The sequence below is a fragment of the Aethalodelphis obliquidens genome, unplaced genomic scaffold (assembly GCF_003676395.1).
Source record: "Aethalodelphis obliquidens isolate GAN/ISIS:26980383/991018 unplaced genomic scaffold, ASM367639v1 scaffold131, whole genome shotgun sequence".
NCBI classification, from domain to species: domain Eukaryota; kingdom Metazoa; phylum Chordata; class Mammalia; order Artiodactyla; family Delphinidae; genus Aethalodelphis; species Aethalodelphis obliquidens.
Window position 1 is genome coordinate 911,669 of NW_020838075.1, and position 17,088 is coordinate 928,756.

The 17,088-nt window shown below is 45.0% G+C and overlaps 1 long non-coding RNA gene across 1 annotated transcript in view; it reads left to right on the forward strand.

Annotated features, from left to right (window-relative positions):
* Positions 1-11,549, forward strand: part of LOC113616111 (uncharacterized) — a 30,112-nt gene extending 18,563 nt beyond the window's left edge. Inside the window, exons 2-6 of the long non-coding RNA XR_003431221.1 lie at positions 1,184-1,347; positions 3,989-4,193; positions 7,531-7,706; positions 8,395-9,184; positions 10,349-11,549. This is a non-coding gene — a long non-coding RNA (uncharacterized LOC113616111). The remainder of the gene's footprint in view (positions 1-1,183; positions 1,348-3,988; positions 4,194-7,530; positions 7,707-8,394; positions 9,185-10,348) is intronic.
* Positions 11,550-17,088: the final 5,539 nt, after the last annotated feature.

Sequence of the window (17,088 nt, forward strand, 5' to 3'; positions counted from 1 at the left end):
GCACAGGCTCAGCAGCCATGGCTCACGGGCCCAGCCGCTCCGCGGCATGTGGGATCCTCCCGGACCGGGGCACGAACCCGCATCCCCTGCATCTGCAGGCAGACTCTCAACCACTGTGCCACCAGGGAAGCCCTGTTCAGCTACTTTAACAGATGATGTTGTTTGCCTGGGATTGGGATGAGCATCTCAAAACAGATACAGCTTCCATTTGCCTCAGCCATTGTTTTCCTCAGAATCACCTCTGTCTGTGTCTCAGGCATCCTCTGTACCTCTCTCTTTTCCCGGCTCTTACGCTTTTTTCTCTCCTTCCTTAACACTTTGTTTCTCTTCCTTGCTCTGTGTCATATTTCTATACCCTTTGTTGCTTTGTATCCTTTTCCTCTCATCCTTCTTTTGTGCTTGAGTGGTGGTGGTCTGTTCTCTTGCCTCTTATCAAGGGTTTTAGGTGGTTAGAGTACCCCTGGGTTCAGAAGAAAAAGAAGGAGATTTTGAAAGGCAGGAAATCAATCCTTATTGTGTGTCCAGAAGTTCCATACATTTTATTTCATATAATCTTAGTAACAAACTTATAGTACGATATCATCCAAGCAAGCTGGGTTATGCTTCTGTAACAAACAGCCTCGAAAGCTCAGGGGCTTTATGCAGCAAAGACTGATTTATTACTCCTGCCACTTATCAATGGTGGGTTGACTGAGGCTCTGCTCTGAGCCATCATTGTCCCAACCTCAGGACCTAGGTTGACAGAGCAGTCACTACCTAGAACGTCGCCATTTGCCATAGTAGAAGAAAGAGAGAATGTGAAAAAGCACAGCACACACTGGCTTTTAACACTTCCATGTAGAAGAGACACGTTTTAATTGGTCAAAATAAGTCACATAGCCGTTCCTGGGTTAATTGGTAGGAGTTAAACGACGTGGCGAAGTACAATCTTCCTAGGTATCTGGAAGGAAAGAGAGACTCACATACTGGTGAACAGGCCTGATAACCATGGTAGGTATTACTGCTCCCATTTTACAGATGAGGTGGCTGAGGCACAGGAAGCTTATGTAGTTTGTTCAAGGACATGCAGTAAATGTCAGGGGTAGGGGGAGCTGAACCCATGCCTTTTGATTCCTGGGACAGTACCCTTGCCACTTCACTGGAGTTTTAGGATGCCTAAGCCTTGTCTATCCTTTTCTACCAGGTTTTTGGACTCTGCTGTGAAGACTGGTTTGCTGGTATGCCAGAGGCAAGATGCTGAGAAGCCCAGCTTTGCTCACCAACTTCTGCATCACATCTGGTGAGGGGCGTTGGAGTCTCTCCCCAAGGTGGGGTTTGGGAGGCTTCTAATTTCCAAGACAAAACCAGGTAGGTCACAAAACTTGGAGCACAGTCATTAGAAACCTTCTAGACAAAATTATCTGTGGTGATAGAAGTCAGAATAGCGGTTATTTCAGAGGCGGGCAAGAAAGGGGTTTTGCATATTGACTAGACAGATGTTTAAAGGAACCTTCTGGGGTGATACTATCTCGATCTGGATGGTGGTTAAATGGGTGAATACAAATGCAAAAATTTATCAAGCTGTACACTTAAGATTTGTACACTTTGCTATATGTCATTTATATCTAATAAAAATGAGTAATAAAAAGAAATATTCTTCATCAAAATAAAAATATTTACTGTGCCAAAGATCCTATTAAGAGAATGAAAAGACAAGGTACCGAGTGGGAGAAAATATTTGCAAGTTATGTATTCAACAATGGATATGTATCCAGAATATATAAAGAACTCTCAAAACTCAACAGCAAGTAAACAGACAACCCAATTTAAAAAGTAGGCAAAAGACTTGAAGGGACACTTCACCAAAGAGGATAAAAGGAAAGCAAATAAGCATATAAAAAGTTGTTCAACGTTATTGGCCATTAAGGAAATGCAAATTAAAACCAGGATAAGGGACTTCCTTGGTGGCGCAGTGGTTAAGAATCTGCCTGCCAACGCAGGGCACATGGGTTCGAGCCCTGGTCCAGGAAAATCACACATGCTGCGGAGCAACTAAGCCAATGCACCGCAACTACTGAGACTGCGCTCTAGAGCCCGCGAGTCACAACTACTGAGCCCGCGTGCGCAACTACTGAAGCCCGAGTGCCTAGAGACCGTGCTCCGTAGCAAAGAGAAGCCACCGCAATGAGAAGCCTGCGCACCGCAACAAAGAGTAGCCCCCGCTTGCCGCAACTAGAGAAAGCCCGGCGAGCAGCAACGAAGACCCAACGTAGACATAAGTAAATAAAAAAATTTTTTTTTTTTTTAAGCAAATGTAATTTAAAAAAAAAAAAGGACGAATTACCACTACAAATCTGTTAGAGTAGCAAAAAAATTTTTTAAATATTGACAGTGCTACCAAGCGTTGGCAAAAAGGCAGCAACAGGAGCTCTCGTTCATTACTGGTGGAATTCAAAATCATCCTCTGGAACATAGTCTGGCAATTTCTTATAAAGTTAATACACTTACTGCACAAGTCAATAATCCCCTAGGTATTTACCTGAGAGAAATAAAAACATGTTCACACAAAAACCTATACACTGTATGCTCATTAGCAGCCTACATTTGTAATTACCAAAAACTAGTTAAAATGGGTAAATGCATTACTTGGCTTATCCGTGCCATGGCACACAATCCAAAAACAAAAAGAAAGAAATTATTCATGCAACAGCTGAGGTGAATCTCAAAGGCATTATGCTGAGTGAAAAACTCCGGTCTCAAAAAGGTTACATGCTATATGATTCCATTTATGTGACATTTTAAAAAGACAAGGCTAAAGTGACAGAGAATAGATCAAAATAGCAAGAGGTTTGGTGGGGGTGGGGCGGGCGGGAAGATGTGACTACAGAGGAATAGCACAGGGAGTCTTGGGGGCAGTAGACCTGTTCCATATCTTGATTGTGGTTGTGATTAGACTCCAAATCCGGGGGCCAAGGAGCCCCATCTGCTTTGTTCACTCCTACACTCTCAGTGCCTGGGACTTAGGTACGATGCGCGTGCTCATGGACGCAGTGAAGGAGTGTTCTAGCTCCAGCCCTGATTCATCTTGGCACACTTCGCAGGCTAGTCTATATTTAGCTACCTCTCCAGCTGCCTAATGGACACGCCACAGCTGGAAGGCATCACTAATCCCCCTTCACAACCCAGGCCTGGGTCACAAGATCTCCCTCCTGGAAAGCAGAGTCTCCAGCTGTCCTGTAGTTTGAAATTTGTAGATATTAGCAATCTGATGAGTCATTTTAATTTTTGAAGTACATTTTTATTGTAAAAGTAACATTTGTTCAATGTTTAAAAAAAAACTGTCTCAAAAAAAAAAAAGTAGACCCCACCCTATTTCCCAGAAGCCATAATTGTTACTAGTTCCTTCTCCGTCTATCTAGAAACATTTATGTGTAAATAAGCATGTATATCTCTATATATGTAATAGATATGAATGAATTGATCCACAGCTCTTGGGGCACATGTAATGTCCCGTTTCTGTACGGACTCCCTCGTATCAAATCTGGCTTCCACCCTGCCCATCACTGATGGTATTCTAGTGTCTGACAGTTTTCAGACTCCCTCCCTTGGATCAAACAAGGAAGTCGAGGCTTCTGCAATCCTGAGGAAACAGATGAGCGTCTGCTCCTCTGGCCACCTGGTCAGCATTGCCTTGCTCCTCATCCAGGCCTCGGGGGTCCAACAGAAACAGACCACTAGGCTGGCCTGAGCAATTCCTAATCGCCCAAGCATAGCATCAGCAAAGCTAGGAGAAAGGGAAAAAAGCATCAACTTTGGAAATTTGATGTTTAAGAAGAAGAAGAAAGAGGAGGAGGAGATGGAGAGAGCAGGAGGGAGTCAAAGTAATCAGGCATCTAGGAAAAATCACAAATCTATAGTACATCCTTAAAGCTGTTTTTGGTTTCATGTAGTTCTTTTATTTTTAATTACGCTGGGGGGGCAACATAACATTTTCTGTTTTTCTCTATAGTCTTGATCTGGCCTTACCTGGGGGCAGTTGTTGAAGTTCTGAAAATACCCAGTACAGAGCACCTGGGCGCAGTTCTCACGGATGCCGGCAGCCAATACCGTCCGAGAGACTGCTCTTGAAAAGGCCCAGCTCTCCACATGTCCTGGAGAAACTGGATCCCCTCTTTTTTCTCTGAGTCCCCAGAGGTCCAAGCGCCATCCAAGAGGTAGGTTACTGCCTGCCTCTTCATCCTTCCCTTTCAGACCAGACATCCAGCACCTTCCAAAACCAAGGCCTGCGTTGGTGTGGGCTTCCTATAGACCCCCACCCAGTCTGATTCTTACTTTTCTTTCTAAAACACACAAAAAAGCCAAACCGCTCAACGGTCAGGAAACCCACAACTTCAAGGACGCAAAGTCCTGACTACGCAGAAGAGGAAGAGAAGAATTCCTCTATTCCTTGTTAATTCTCAATAGATTATTGTTACAATAAATTCATAATAGATGGTTCTGCTATATAACATATTGTTTAAATTTTCTTATTTCTTCAAATATGCCTGTTGGGAAAGTTATTGTAGGGAGATCAATTAATAATCATTGATGAAATGTTTCTTGGATGAAGAAACCCATAATGGTCATAGTGTGGGAGATTTAAAGAAAGGAAAAGAGGATTCTTCTGAGAAATTTTAGTCCACTTTAGAAAACAAAATGCATACACTATCTGAGAAACTCTTTGAGGACAATGCAGGCCAGTGGATACTTATGGAGCATATACTAATAAAAGCTAATATTTGCTGATATCCTACTAGGTGTCAGGCACCGTACTAGCCTTCGGGATACCACAACCAACCAGATGGAGATGCCTCCTGCCCTACAGAGCTCAGAAGGACAGACATGAAACATATAGAAATGAGGTGGTAACTCTTAAAAAAGGGAGAGTACAGGCTGCCATAGGAATGCAGAGCCAGAGAACTAAACACAGGATGGGGTGTCAGGGAAGACCTCCCTTAGAGACAGACCTTTAAACCGAGACTTGCAAGTGACAAACCAAAATAGAAAGACATCAGGGCTGGGGGAGGGGAAGCTGAGTTTATTGCTTAACAGGCAAGGGAGAGCCATGTCCCTCAAGAAATGAGTCCAGTGGGTCTCCCTAAGAAGAAACTGAAAGGCCAAAATATAGATCCAAAAGGAGGAAGCTCACCAATAAGGCAGGAATTGAATTCTGGTTTCTGTCTTACAAAGGGGGTTGTACACTCTACCATCTTCAGTTCTCAGTTCTCAGAAGAGTAGGTGATTCTCAAAGAGGTCCAAGACAGGTCCTGTGATGCCTCGATGGACTCGGGTCAAAAGGGGGCAAAACCATATCTGCTTATTCTAAAGCTAGATAGATTTCTTCTTATAAAGACCCAATAGCAGTGGGGCAGGCAGAGGACGAAAGGAAGGTGATGGAGGGGTTAGCTTTGCAAGAGATCTGGACAAGTTTGAGGAACCAAGAGAAATTCAAGTTACAGAAGCATGGGGGCAGAGAGAAGAGTGGTGCTTAGAGGATGCTGGTGAGATGGGCTAATCAAGAAAGACCTGGTAGGCCATATGCTATGGACTGAATTGTGCTCCTCAAAACTCATATGTTGAAGCCCTAAACCCCAATGTGACTATATTTGAAGATAGGGTCTCTAGGAGGTAATTAAGGTTAAATGAGGTCCTAAGGGTGGGGCCCTAATCTGATGGGATGGGTGTCCTTATAAAAGATACAAGAGGGGCTTCCCTGGTGGCGCAGTGGTTGAGAGTCCGCCTGCCGATCCAGGGGACATGGGTTCGTGCCCTGGTCTGGGAAGATCCCACATGCCGCGGAGCGGCTGGACCCGTGCGCCATGGCCGCTGAGCCTGCGCGTCCGGAGCCTGTGCTCCGCAACGGGAGAGGCCACAGCAGTGAGAGGCCCGCGTACCGAAAAAAAAAAAAAAGATAACAAGAGAGCTGTCTCTGCCCATGTGTGCACAGAGAAGAAAGAGGCCATATGAGCACACAGGGAGATGGTGGCCACCTACAAGTCAGGAGAATATGCCTCAGAATTAGATCTACCTTGCTGGCACCTTGATCTTGGGCTTCCAGCCTCTAGGACTATGAGAAATAAATTTTTGTTGTTTAAGCCACTTAGTCTGTGGTATGTTGTTATGTTGCCTGAGCAGATTAATATACCATATTAAGAATTCTGAACTCAACATCAAAAAAAAATTTTTTTTAATGGGCAGAGAATCCAATAGACATTTTTCCAAAGAAGATATACAGATGGCCAAGAGGCACGTGAAAGGACGTTCAACATTGCTGATCAGGGAAATGCATATCAAAACCACAATCACCACATACCTGTCAGAATAACGATTATCAAAAAGACCACAAATAGCAAGTGTTAGCCAAGATGTAAAGAAACGGGAACCTAGTGCTCTGTTGATGGGAATATAAATTGGTGCAGCCACTATGGAGAACAGTGTGGATTCCTCAGAAAGTTAAAAGTAGAACCATTATATGATCCAGCAATCCTACTTCTGGGAATTTATCCAAAGAAAACAAAAACATTAATTTGAAAAGATATATGCACTCATATGTTCATTGCAGAAATTATTGACAATAGCCAAGATATGGAAGTAACCTAAGTGCCCATCAATAGATGAATGGATAAAGAAGATGTGTCTCACACACACACACACACACACACACAATGGAATATTACTCAGCCATAAAAAAGAATGAAATCTTGCCATTTGCAACAACATGGATGGACCTCGAGTATGTTATGCTAAGTGAAATAAGTCAGAGAAAAACAAATACTGTATGATTTTACTTATATGTGGAATCTAAAAAACAAAACAAATGAACAAACAGAACTGAACAGAAACAGAGTCATAGACGCAGAGAACAAGCAGGTGCCAGAGGGGAGGTGGGTGGGGGAATAAGAGGAATAGGTGACAGAGACTAAGAGGTACGAAAAGTACAAACTTTCAGTTATAAAATAAATGAGTCACAGGTATAAATGTGCAGCGTGAGGATTATAGTTAATAATTATGTAATATCTTTGTATGGTGACAGATGACAACTAGACTTACCATGGTGATCATTTTGAAATGTATAGAAATATCAAATCACCATGCTTCGCATCAGGAATTAACATAGTGTTATAGGTCAGTTATAGGTCAAAAACAAACAAACAAACTCATAGAAAAAAAAGATCGGATTTGCAGTTACAAGAGGCAGGGAGTGGGAGGGAGGGGGAATCAGATGAAGGCAGTCAAAAGGTATAAACTTCCAGTTATAAGTTCTAGGGATGCAATGTACAGCATGATAAATACAGTTAACACTATGGTACATTATATATGAAAGTTGTTAGAGAGTAAGTCCTAAGAGTTCTCATCACAAGGAAAAATATTTTTCTCCATTTCTTTAATGTATCTATATGAGATGATGGATATTCACTAAACCTATTGTAATCATTTCATGTCGTACATATGTCAAATCATTATGTTGTACACCTTAAACTTATACAGTGCTGTATGTCAATTATATTTCAGTAAAATGGAAGAGAAAAACAGAAGACTTTTGAACATATTCCTAAAAGCTTGGTGGCAAGCCTCTGGGGCTTTAAGCAAGGGATAGACATGCTCACACTCAGATCTGGGAAGGCTCACTCTGGCTGAAACTCGGAGAAGGGATCTGAGCAGGGCAAGACTGGAGGCAGTGAGATAAGGTAAGAGGTGGGGTAGGCACGCAGGCTGGAGGTGATGGAGACTTGGAGCGTGGTGACAGGGAGGTGAGGGAAAGTGGAAAGACTGGAGAGATCTTTACAAGGGAAAATCAATGGGACTTGGGGGCTGATGAAGGAAGGGGGTGCTCCAGAGGCCCCCAAGGCACAGTGGAAAAGAGCACTGGGCTGGGAATCTCAAGATCGAGGTCTAACTCCCAATCAACCACCAGTCAACTACCCGGTGGCTTTGGCCAAGTCACTTTACTGCCCTTCACTGCTTTCGTTTCCTCATCTTGTAGGACGAGATAAGGCCTGTTGATCTTATGATACCACTCAATTCTACTATCCTCTGATTCTACAAAGTAAATGCATTACTAAGGACAAAATAAAACCATGGTGTCACCTCCCCCCAAGCTTTAAGGACCCTTCCTCTATGTGTTACTCAATACCATTGATCATCATATACTTAAAGATGTACTCAAATGTTGCATTTACTGGTCTGTCTCCTTCAGAAGGCTAAGTGCTCCTTGAGGGCAAGAACTGGGTATCCTGTACCTGGAACCAGGTCAGGCATATGGTAATTGATTCACTGTATCTGTGAAATTGACTATTTTGAAGTGCAGAGAGAACAGACACACAGTTATTCAAGAAGGCATCTTTGTGCCATGTATTGTGTTTTTTCTGTATCCAGAGCACTGTGGTGGATGCTAGGGTCATCTGAATAAACAAGAAAACCAGTCATGGACCTTACGTCAAGTCAAGTGGCCAAGACAGACGTTAAACACACGAGGACAAAAATTATGGTTTATTTCTAGTTGTGGCAAGTGCCACAAGGAAAAGTACGGGGTATTGTGAATGTGTAATAGGGAGACCTAACTGAGAGAGTGGCCTTTATGATAATGAGGGTGAGTTGATTGACTCACAGAACTAGGAAGGGAAGAGAGAAAGAGAGGGGGACAGAGGGAGAGACTTTTAGGAATAATAAGGAATAATAAAAAGGAATAATAAGCATGCATGGAGGCCTGAAGCAGGAAGGAGTTCTGATGAGAATACGGGAAGGAAATCCGCTGGGATGGTAACGTTAGCTACACTGGGATTGTGGAATTTTGGGTACTTTTTATTTGCTTTTGTTTGTATACATTTTGCATTTCACAGATTTTCCACAACAAACACACGTTATTTTAATCATTGGAGGGGAAAAAAAACATTGTTAGTTTAAACAAAATAATAAAGGATGTGGGGAGAATGGGTGTCATGGAGGAGGGGGCACATTCCAGAGGGACTGGTGACTTAAGCGGTGAGTAATCCCTACGTGGGGGAGAGCACAGGCATGTTGATGGGGCTAGAACAAAAGAGCAGGGGTGACTCACGAATGATACAGTTGAAGCTGGGCCGCCAAGGTCCATGAAGGTGAGGTTGAAGAGTTGGGGGTGATATGAAAAGTCATAGTGAGCTACTTTCAAAGGGCCTGAGCAGGGGAGGTAAGCATTTTAGCAAAGGGGAGCAGGATGGGGAGAAACCAGAGAGAGAAGGAGTCTAAGAGGTCCCTTCGGGGCTGGTGGGGGAGAGCGGGGACCTGGTAAGGCCAGTAGTCCTACAACACAGCGTAGTTGGTCCTTTGTTACTTCACGGGCATCGAGGGGTTGGGCTGCCCTATGCTTTCTGCCCCACAGTGGAAGTGGAAATTGTGTTTTCTGAAGGTCCTTCCTGATCTGCAACCTCTGAGAAATAAACTGCTAGCCTGGGGACATTTCTAAAGAGATAAAGTCAAAAATTGGTTTTCGGGGGCAGAGGTGGCAGGGCACAGGCAGGATTTGGAAAATTGGGGCCTGATATAAGTTCTAAGATGTCCTCCCACCCACTCCTGATCTAGATAAGCACCCCTGCCACCCACACTGGATACTTGGCCAGGATTTCCTCCTGAAGCTGTGAAGCATTTTTAGGGCTGGGATGTGAGTTGGGGAGGGGGCGGAAATTGGCTCCCCACTCCCCTCTGAGCTGAACCTACAGGAACTACCTCAACCACTTCCCTTCTAGGCTTTTCCCCCCTCTTCCCATGTGGTTCCCTCAGATCACCATCTGATTGCCCCAACAGAACTCTTCTTGGCATCTCCTCTCACCCCACACTCCTGACATGGGTGCTGCCCACTCAGAGAGATGAGGACCAACTTCGTCCTGGCCTTCTACCCAGCCCGGAAGCTGAGTGCAGCACCAGGGTCTGTGCCCTAGACCTCTCCTGCTCTCTTGAGAAAAGAGATGCAAAATCATATTATATAATGATATTAAATCACCATGTTAGATCAGTGTATCAAGTGCAGGACTGGTCAGTCAGCAGCTGAGGGATCACTATCCGTTGCCCCGTAGTTGGCCCTGGGCTACTGTGAGGATGGAGGAGACAGGGGCACTGAAGGAGCAGTCCCGCTGTTTGGAGGCATCAAGTTCTTAATAAAAGTAACTTCAACCCAGAAGACCTGGGTTCATGTCACAGCTGAGCTCTTGCTAGCCTAGTCATCTGAAGGGTAGCCCACTTACCCCTCTAAGCCCCGTAGTTTCTTCAACTGTGAAATGGTCGTGATAGCTAGTTTAGGATCAAATGATGCAGCGTCTGAGAAAAATAGACTTAAAAGGAGTTCTTCCTTCCACAGGAATCTATTGTGAGGCTATCACTGCTCAGAATGTTCAGGATATAAAGATAAAGAAGACAATCGTAACAGGCCAGTCCCCTGCCCTCAGGAAGTTCCTCCAGTTGCTGTTATTACTGATGACTGTTGAATAAATGGGGCCACTCATAAGAAGCAAATGGAGAGTTCTGACAGAGGATGAAAGGCTATATTTTCCAAAGATGGGTATCCTCCTCCGATACTCTTCTTATCCCATGACTGACACGCCAGGGTGGGATCATGTTCCTTCCCCTTGAATCTGGCTGGGGCTGTGACTGCTGTGACCAATGGAGTAGGGGGAAAGCAATGTAGATCATAAAAAAGTGAAGTCATAAAAAGTATATAGTTCATGCCTGGTTCTCTTTCTCAGTAACCCAGACACCATGCAAGAGAGGCCCAATCTAGACCAAGGGAGAGGAACCGAGGCCCCCAGCCAATAGCCAGCATCCACTGCCAGACGTGTGAATGAAGGATCCTGCAGACGGATGGTTCCAGTCTCCAGCTTTCGAGTCTTCCAGCTTCGACCCCAGACATCATGGAGCAGAGGCAAGCCATCTCCACCCCCACTGCACTCCATCCAAACTCCTGATCCACAGAGCCCATAAAGGTAACAAAGAGTGTCATGCCCGCTAAGTCTTGGGGTAATCTTTTAGGCAACATTAGATAACCAGAACATAGAGTGACCTTAGGAGGAGCAAGAATGAGCAGCATAGAAACTGAAGGAGAAAGTACCCTAGACGAGTTGAGTTAGTCAGATGGAATGACATTAAATGTGGAAAGCGTTACTAGCCTCGACCACATGGTTTCTAACCTCGTCCTGCTGTGAAATTGTTCCCTCAAAGACCACCAACAACCTCCCAACTGACTAAAGTCAAAAACACCTCACCTTCTTCTCCATACTCATTCTCCTTCAACTTCTTTCCTTGACTTCCAGTCTTAATATAAGGTCAACTACCACACGGACATGCTTCTCTACCGGTCTCTGCTTTGCTTTACTCATTGGTTCCTCTTCTCCCTCCCACCTTCCCACTAGGCTGTAACCAACTTACTTTCCAAAGGCTTGCTCCCCTCTCTCTATCCATGGCCCTCAAAGAGCTCACTTCTTCTTCTTCTTCTTTTTTTAAATATTTATTTATTTGGCTGCGCCTGGTCCTACTTGCAGCACACAGGATCTTCGTTGCTGCCGTGTGGGATCTTCCTTGTGGCATGCAGGCTCTTTAGTTGCGGCATGCGGGCTCTAGCTCCCTGACCAGGGATTGAACCCAGGGCCCCTGCATTGGGAGCACGGAGTCTTAACCACTGGACCACCAGGGAAGTCCCGGGCTCACTCCTTCTTGACGAAACTATCACCTGTGTGCAGAGTCTCCCACTCCAATACCTCCATAACCAGTCCTGTTCATCGACATGAACTCCTATCTTGTACTGCCAATTTCCCTCTAGTCATGTGCCAATACCTTATTTCTTTGCCACCTCAAGTCCAACACATCCAAAATGGACCCACTGTAATGGATGCTATCTGGGCCTCACCCAGATCATCTTGACCAGCTGGTCTACTCATCCCCCAGGTACCAGGCATGTTGTCTGATAACCACACACAGCTGTCCCCTTTTCTGGAGAATTGGCCTGGACCGAATGGGAGACAAGCCATCCCCACAACACACACTTTGGACAGATCTCAGCCACTGACTGCCTGGTGCGCAGCTGTAAGTGACATTAAAGGCGGCAGCAGCCGCCTTCTCTCAAGGTGGAGCCGACTCTGGTGTGATTTGCGCTGAGAGTCTCACTGTGGACTCGGATTACAGCTTAGCCCACATCCTTGCTTAGCTTCTTGGCTTTGCCATCTTGTTCCCCTCGCTCTTCTCCTCCCCGCATCAATCCCTTGGACAAAAGTTCTGTGCCGCCCAACCTAAAACACCTATCAAGGCAGGTTCACTTGTTTACTCGTTTCTTGGCCTCCCCAACCTGAAACTCCCTATCAGGCCAGCCATCAATCCTAACATATTTTCTAGCAAATGCCTCTCAGATTTATTTCTTCCTCCTTGTTCCCATTGCCCCCACATAATCACCTCACACCTGGATTGTGAAATTGGTCTCCTCTCCAACCTCCCTGCCCTTTCCTGTTTTTCCTTCCCCCCACCCAACATGACTCGCACGTAAACGCCAGATTAAAATCTCTTTAATGCCTTTGATCATACAGCTCCCCTACCCAAAAGTTGAATGCCTCCTGTTTCTAATGGCACTAGATAAAGATTCTTTTGTCTGCTTTCCTGGACCCTCACTGAGATCTGGCTTTCCCCTTGTTTACTTAACCTCATTTTCCAGTATTTCTAATTTTCTATTCCAGCCAGCTCCTTCAAAATTCCACAGAGCACACTTATTCCCATCACACCAGCCCCACTTTCCCCTCCTACACTTTCCTAAACCCTGCCCATCAGTGGGAGGGCCACCCAGCTGTCTCCCAGTATCCACCCTTCCCTTCTTCTCAGTTTCCAGCTGGGCACAGGGGTGCCTGGAGTAAATAACACATATCCCAGCCTCCCTTGCAGCTGGATATGGTTAAATGACTTCACTTCAGCCTATTTCATATAAGCAGAAATGCTCTGCGTTACTTCTGTCAATGGATTAAGAGGAAAGGATGTGTTTCTTTGCCCTTCTCTGTCCTACTGGCTGGAAGGTGCAGCTTGGACAGCCATCTTAGATCATGAAGGAAAAACCATGTACTGAGGCCGTGAGGCAACAAAGTGAGCTTCTAGCCAAGCCTGAACTGCCAGCCTTGATCTAGACTTTCTATCAGAGAGAATGAATTTATATCTAGTAAACCACTATTCTAATTTTTTGTCTCTCACAGCTGAATCTAATCCTACCTGACACACATACTCAACTTTTCTGTTTGTTAGCCATAATGAGCTTCTGTGGCTCACAACCAAAGGAAACCAAATGCTAAGGAAGGAAGGTAAAAGCTTTAGAAAAATTAAAGGAAGCTGAGGCAAAGTGCACAGGACTTTAGAAAGACATTTCTAAATTATTACTGGCAGGGAAGTGACTACGATTATGTAAGGAGAAACTAGGCAAGCCCAGGCAAAATGCAGGGCTGGATTTTCATGCATTGTACACTGCAGAAATTATGGGCAGAGCAGATCTAATATAACTCTGAGCGTTAATAAGGTGGTTGAGCTGTACTTTGGTTCTGCTCACATCTTGTGAAGGGAGGAAAGAAGTGGATGCAAGGCTGAGCTGAGAAATATTTAACAACTGCCTGGAGGTTGGGGGGAGTTTAATTAGCTGCATTTCCAGTTTCCGTGGTGTAAATATTCCCAACAAGGTCAACTTCAAGCTACCGACGTTATGTCAGTTGGCTCACAAAATTCCTGAAAATATCACAATCTGCTCTCATGAGCTGCTCCAGCACAGAAGGGGGCGGTGAGGGGCGCTGAAGTGGCAATGCATGTAATGAGCCTCACTAGGCGCCAGGCACTGTGGGAGCCATTTTGCATATATTATCTTCCTTAATCCTTCCACGCAACACTGAGGGGTAAGGCCAAACGTCCCCAACCATTAATCCTTTGGGGGAAAGTTCCAATACATGTGGATTTATATTTATATATCTTCTCCACAACCCTGGAAGATGCATTGGTCATTCCTATTATGGATAATTAGAAAAAGTAGGAAATGGAGGTTAGGAAGGAAAGCTAGGGTGTAGTGGATATTATTTGGGTTTTGACAATGCAGCAATGACTCTCTCCTCCTCCTCTGACAATAGTCATTGGATTCTTTGGGGAATTACCTGTGCACAGTCCTACTGAGCTTTCAGTTAAGATGTCCGTTCTTCCCCAGGCCCCTACCTAAACCAGACTAATCAGACTCTCTCTGCTGGAGCTTTGAATGATGAACATGAATGTAAGGGATGGAAAAAAACTAGCTGTCATTCATTCATTTCAGCAGGTAGTGAGGGCAAGACTTGATTCCTGCTATGGAGTCCCCAGAGCTGCCCTAGTTCCTATGTTCCCTGAGCCTAGCTCTCTAGCCTTCCTTTCAGGCTGTGAGCTCTTCAATATCCTCCCAATGCTCAGCTTTTCTAAGTTAGCCATAATGAGTTTCTGTGGCTTGAAACCAAAGAAATCCAAATGCTAAGAAAGGAAGGTAAAAGTTTTAGAAAAATTAAAGGAAGCTGAGGCAAATGCAGAGGGCTTTAGAAAGGCATTTCTAAATCACTACTGGCAGAGAAATGGCTACAATTATGTAAGGAGAACCTAGGAAAGCCCAGTCAAAATGCAGGGCTAGGGCTTCCCTGCTGGCGCAGTGGTTGAGAGTCCGCCTGCCGGTGCAGGGGACACGGGTTCGTGCCCCGGTCCGCGAAGATCTCACATGCCGCGGAGCGGCTAGGCCCGTGAGCCATGGCCGCTGAGCCTGCGCGTCTAGAGCCTGTGCTCCGCAACGGGAGAGGCCACAAAAGGGGGGGGCCCGGCAACCGAAAAAAAAAAAAAAAAAAAAAAAATGCAGGGCTGGATTTTCATGCATTTCACTGCAGAAATTATGGGCAGAGCTGACCTTATATAACTCCAGGTGTTAATAAGGTGTTTGAGCTGTACCATCCAGATGCTCATCACAGGGGTTTTTTTTTTTTTTTTTTTTTGCGGTTCGCAGGCCTCTCACTGTTGTGGCCTCTCCCGTTGCGGAGCACAGGCTCGGGACGCTCAGGCTCGGCGGCCACGGCTCACGGGCCCAGACGCTCCGCGGCATGTGGGATCTTCCCGGACCAGGGCACGAACCCGTGTCCCCTGCATTGGCAGGCGGACTCTCAACCACTGCGCCACCAGGGAAGCCCTTAAGCTTTTTTTTTTTTTGTAAATTTATTTATTTATTTATTTATTTATTTAGACTGCACTGGGTCTTCGTTCCTGTGCGCGGGCTCTTTGTTCTGACGCGCGGGCTTCTCTAGCTGCAGCTCATGGGCTCAGTAGTTGCAGCATGAGGGCTTAGTTCCCCAACCAGGGATTGAACCCGGGCCCCCTGCACTGGGAGTGCAGAGTCTTAACCACTGGACCACCAGGGAAGTGCCCTGGGTTAATAATCACAGGGTTTTTAAGTAAAGGCAACTCAAACCATTTCACATCTAAAGTATCCAGGTTACCCTGTGTTTTTAGAATCACTATGAAACAGATGGGAGTATTTTTTTTTTTAATATTTTGATCATTTGGGTGGAGGACCAGAGAGAAAACACAGGCCACTAAGCACTCTTAGTTAGCATTTTATCTTCTAGAAAGTAAGATGAATTTACAATTATCTCCTTTAAAACTATTAGCAGTAGAGATCCTGGCAGGTTTCTAGTAGGGAAGCCAGGAGTTGTATTCGGGTTTGTGTGACTGCCCAGCATTTCTACTAGTTCTATGCCTCAGCTAAAATTTTTCCCATCACCCCTTCCTGCAGTGATCTCACCCTGCTCTGAATTCCTAAAATGCTCGCTTTCTGTCTCAACATTCCATTCATTTCACATTCAACACGGTGATTTGCTGGGTCTTCAGATGAGGAAAAGTACTTGCTAAGCTCTAATATACCAAACAAATGTTAGTTATTATGTTACTGTGTATGTGCATATATTAGTGTGTACATGTATAAAATATACACATATACTTGTACATATATGTGTATATGTATGTACAGTTATATAATTATTATATGTCTCTTATTTTCCCTTAACTAGGTTATAAACTTCTTGAGGCCCATTTATCCATCTTTCTGCCTTCCACTGCTCATAGTTGGAACACATTTGACAGTCAATCTACTGATGATTTGAGTGCAGGGACTAGCCTCCATCATTTCTATGACTTTCAGCCACTTATCTCCACTGCCCTCCTGTGTCCTACAGGGCTGCTAGGAGGACTGAATGAGATAATGGGTGCAGAGCACCCTGGATTGGTTGGTTCCGTGTGGACTATGACAGAAAAAAACTCTCTTAGTTCCCCCTTCAACTTCTTGTATTCCTTTTCACAGAAGTTTGGGTCATGGCTATGATCAGAAACACGTTTCCGTTTTTCAGTAATAGATTTCTGAAGAAGTTGTTTCTAGAGCTCTGAATGGGCGGTAGGAGACCTCATCCAACCAGAGCAGACTGATCTTGACTGCTTTAAAAGTGTTGAAAGCAAATGAAAGCCATCAGCTCGCAGTGAATGTTTTCACAATGCAGCAGTTTTCCTTCTCTCACCCCACTCATCATCTAGCCCGGTGCTGTCCAATAGAACTTTCTGTGATGACGGAAATGCACTATACCTGCGCTTTCCAATATAGTAACCACCGGCTACATGAGGTTTTTGTACACTTAAAATGTGGCTGATGCAAATGAGGAACTGAATTTTTTTTCATTATTATTTCTTTTTTTAAAATAAATTTATTCATTTGTTTATTTTTAGCTGCGTTGGGTCTTCGGTGCTGTGCCTGGGCTTTCTCTAGTTGCGGCAAGCAGGCGCTACTCTTCATTGCGGTGCACGGGCTTCTGATTGCGGTGGCTTCTCTTGTTGCAGAGCACGGGCTCTAGGACGCGTGGGCTCAGTAGCTGTGGCTCGCGGGCTCTAGAGCACAGGCTCAGTAGTTGTGGCGCACAGGCTTAGTTGCTCCGCGGCATGGGGGATCTTCCCGGACCAGGGCTCGAACCCGTGTTCCCTGCATTGGCAGGCGGATTCTTAACCACTGTGCCACCAGGGAAGTCCCTAGGAACTGAATTTTAAATT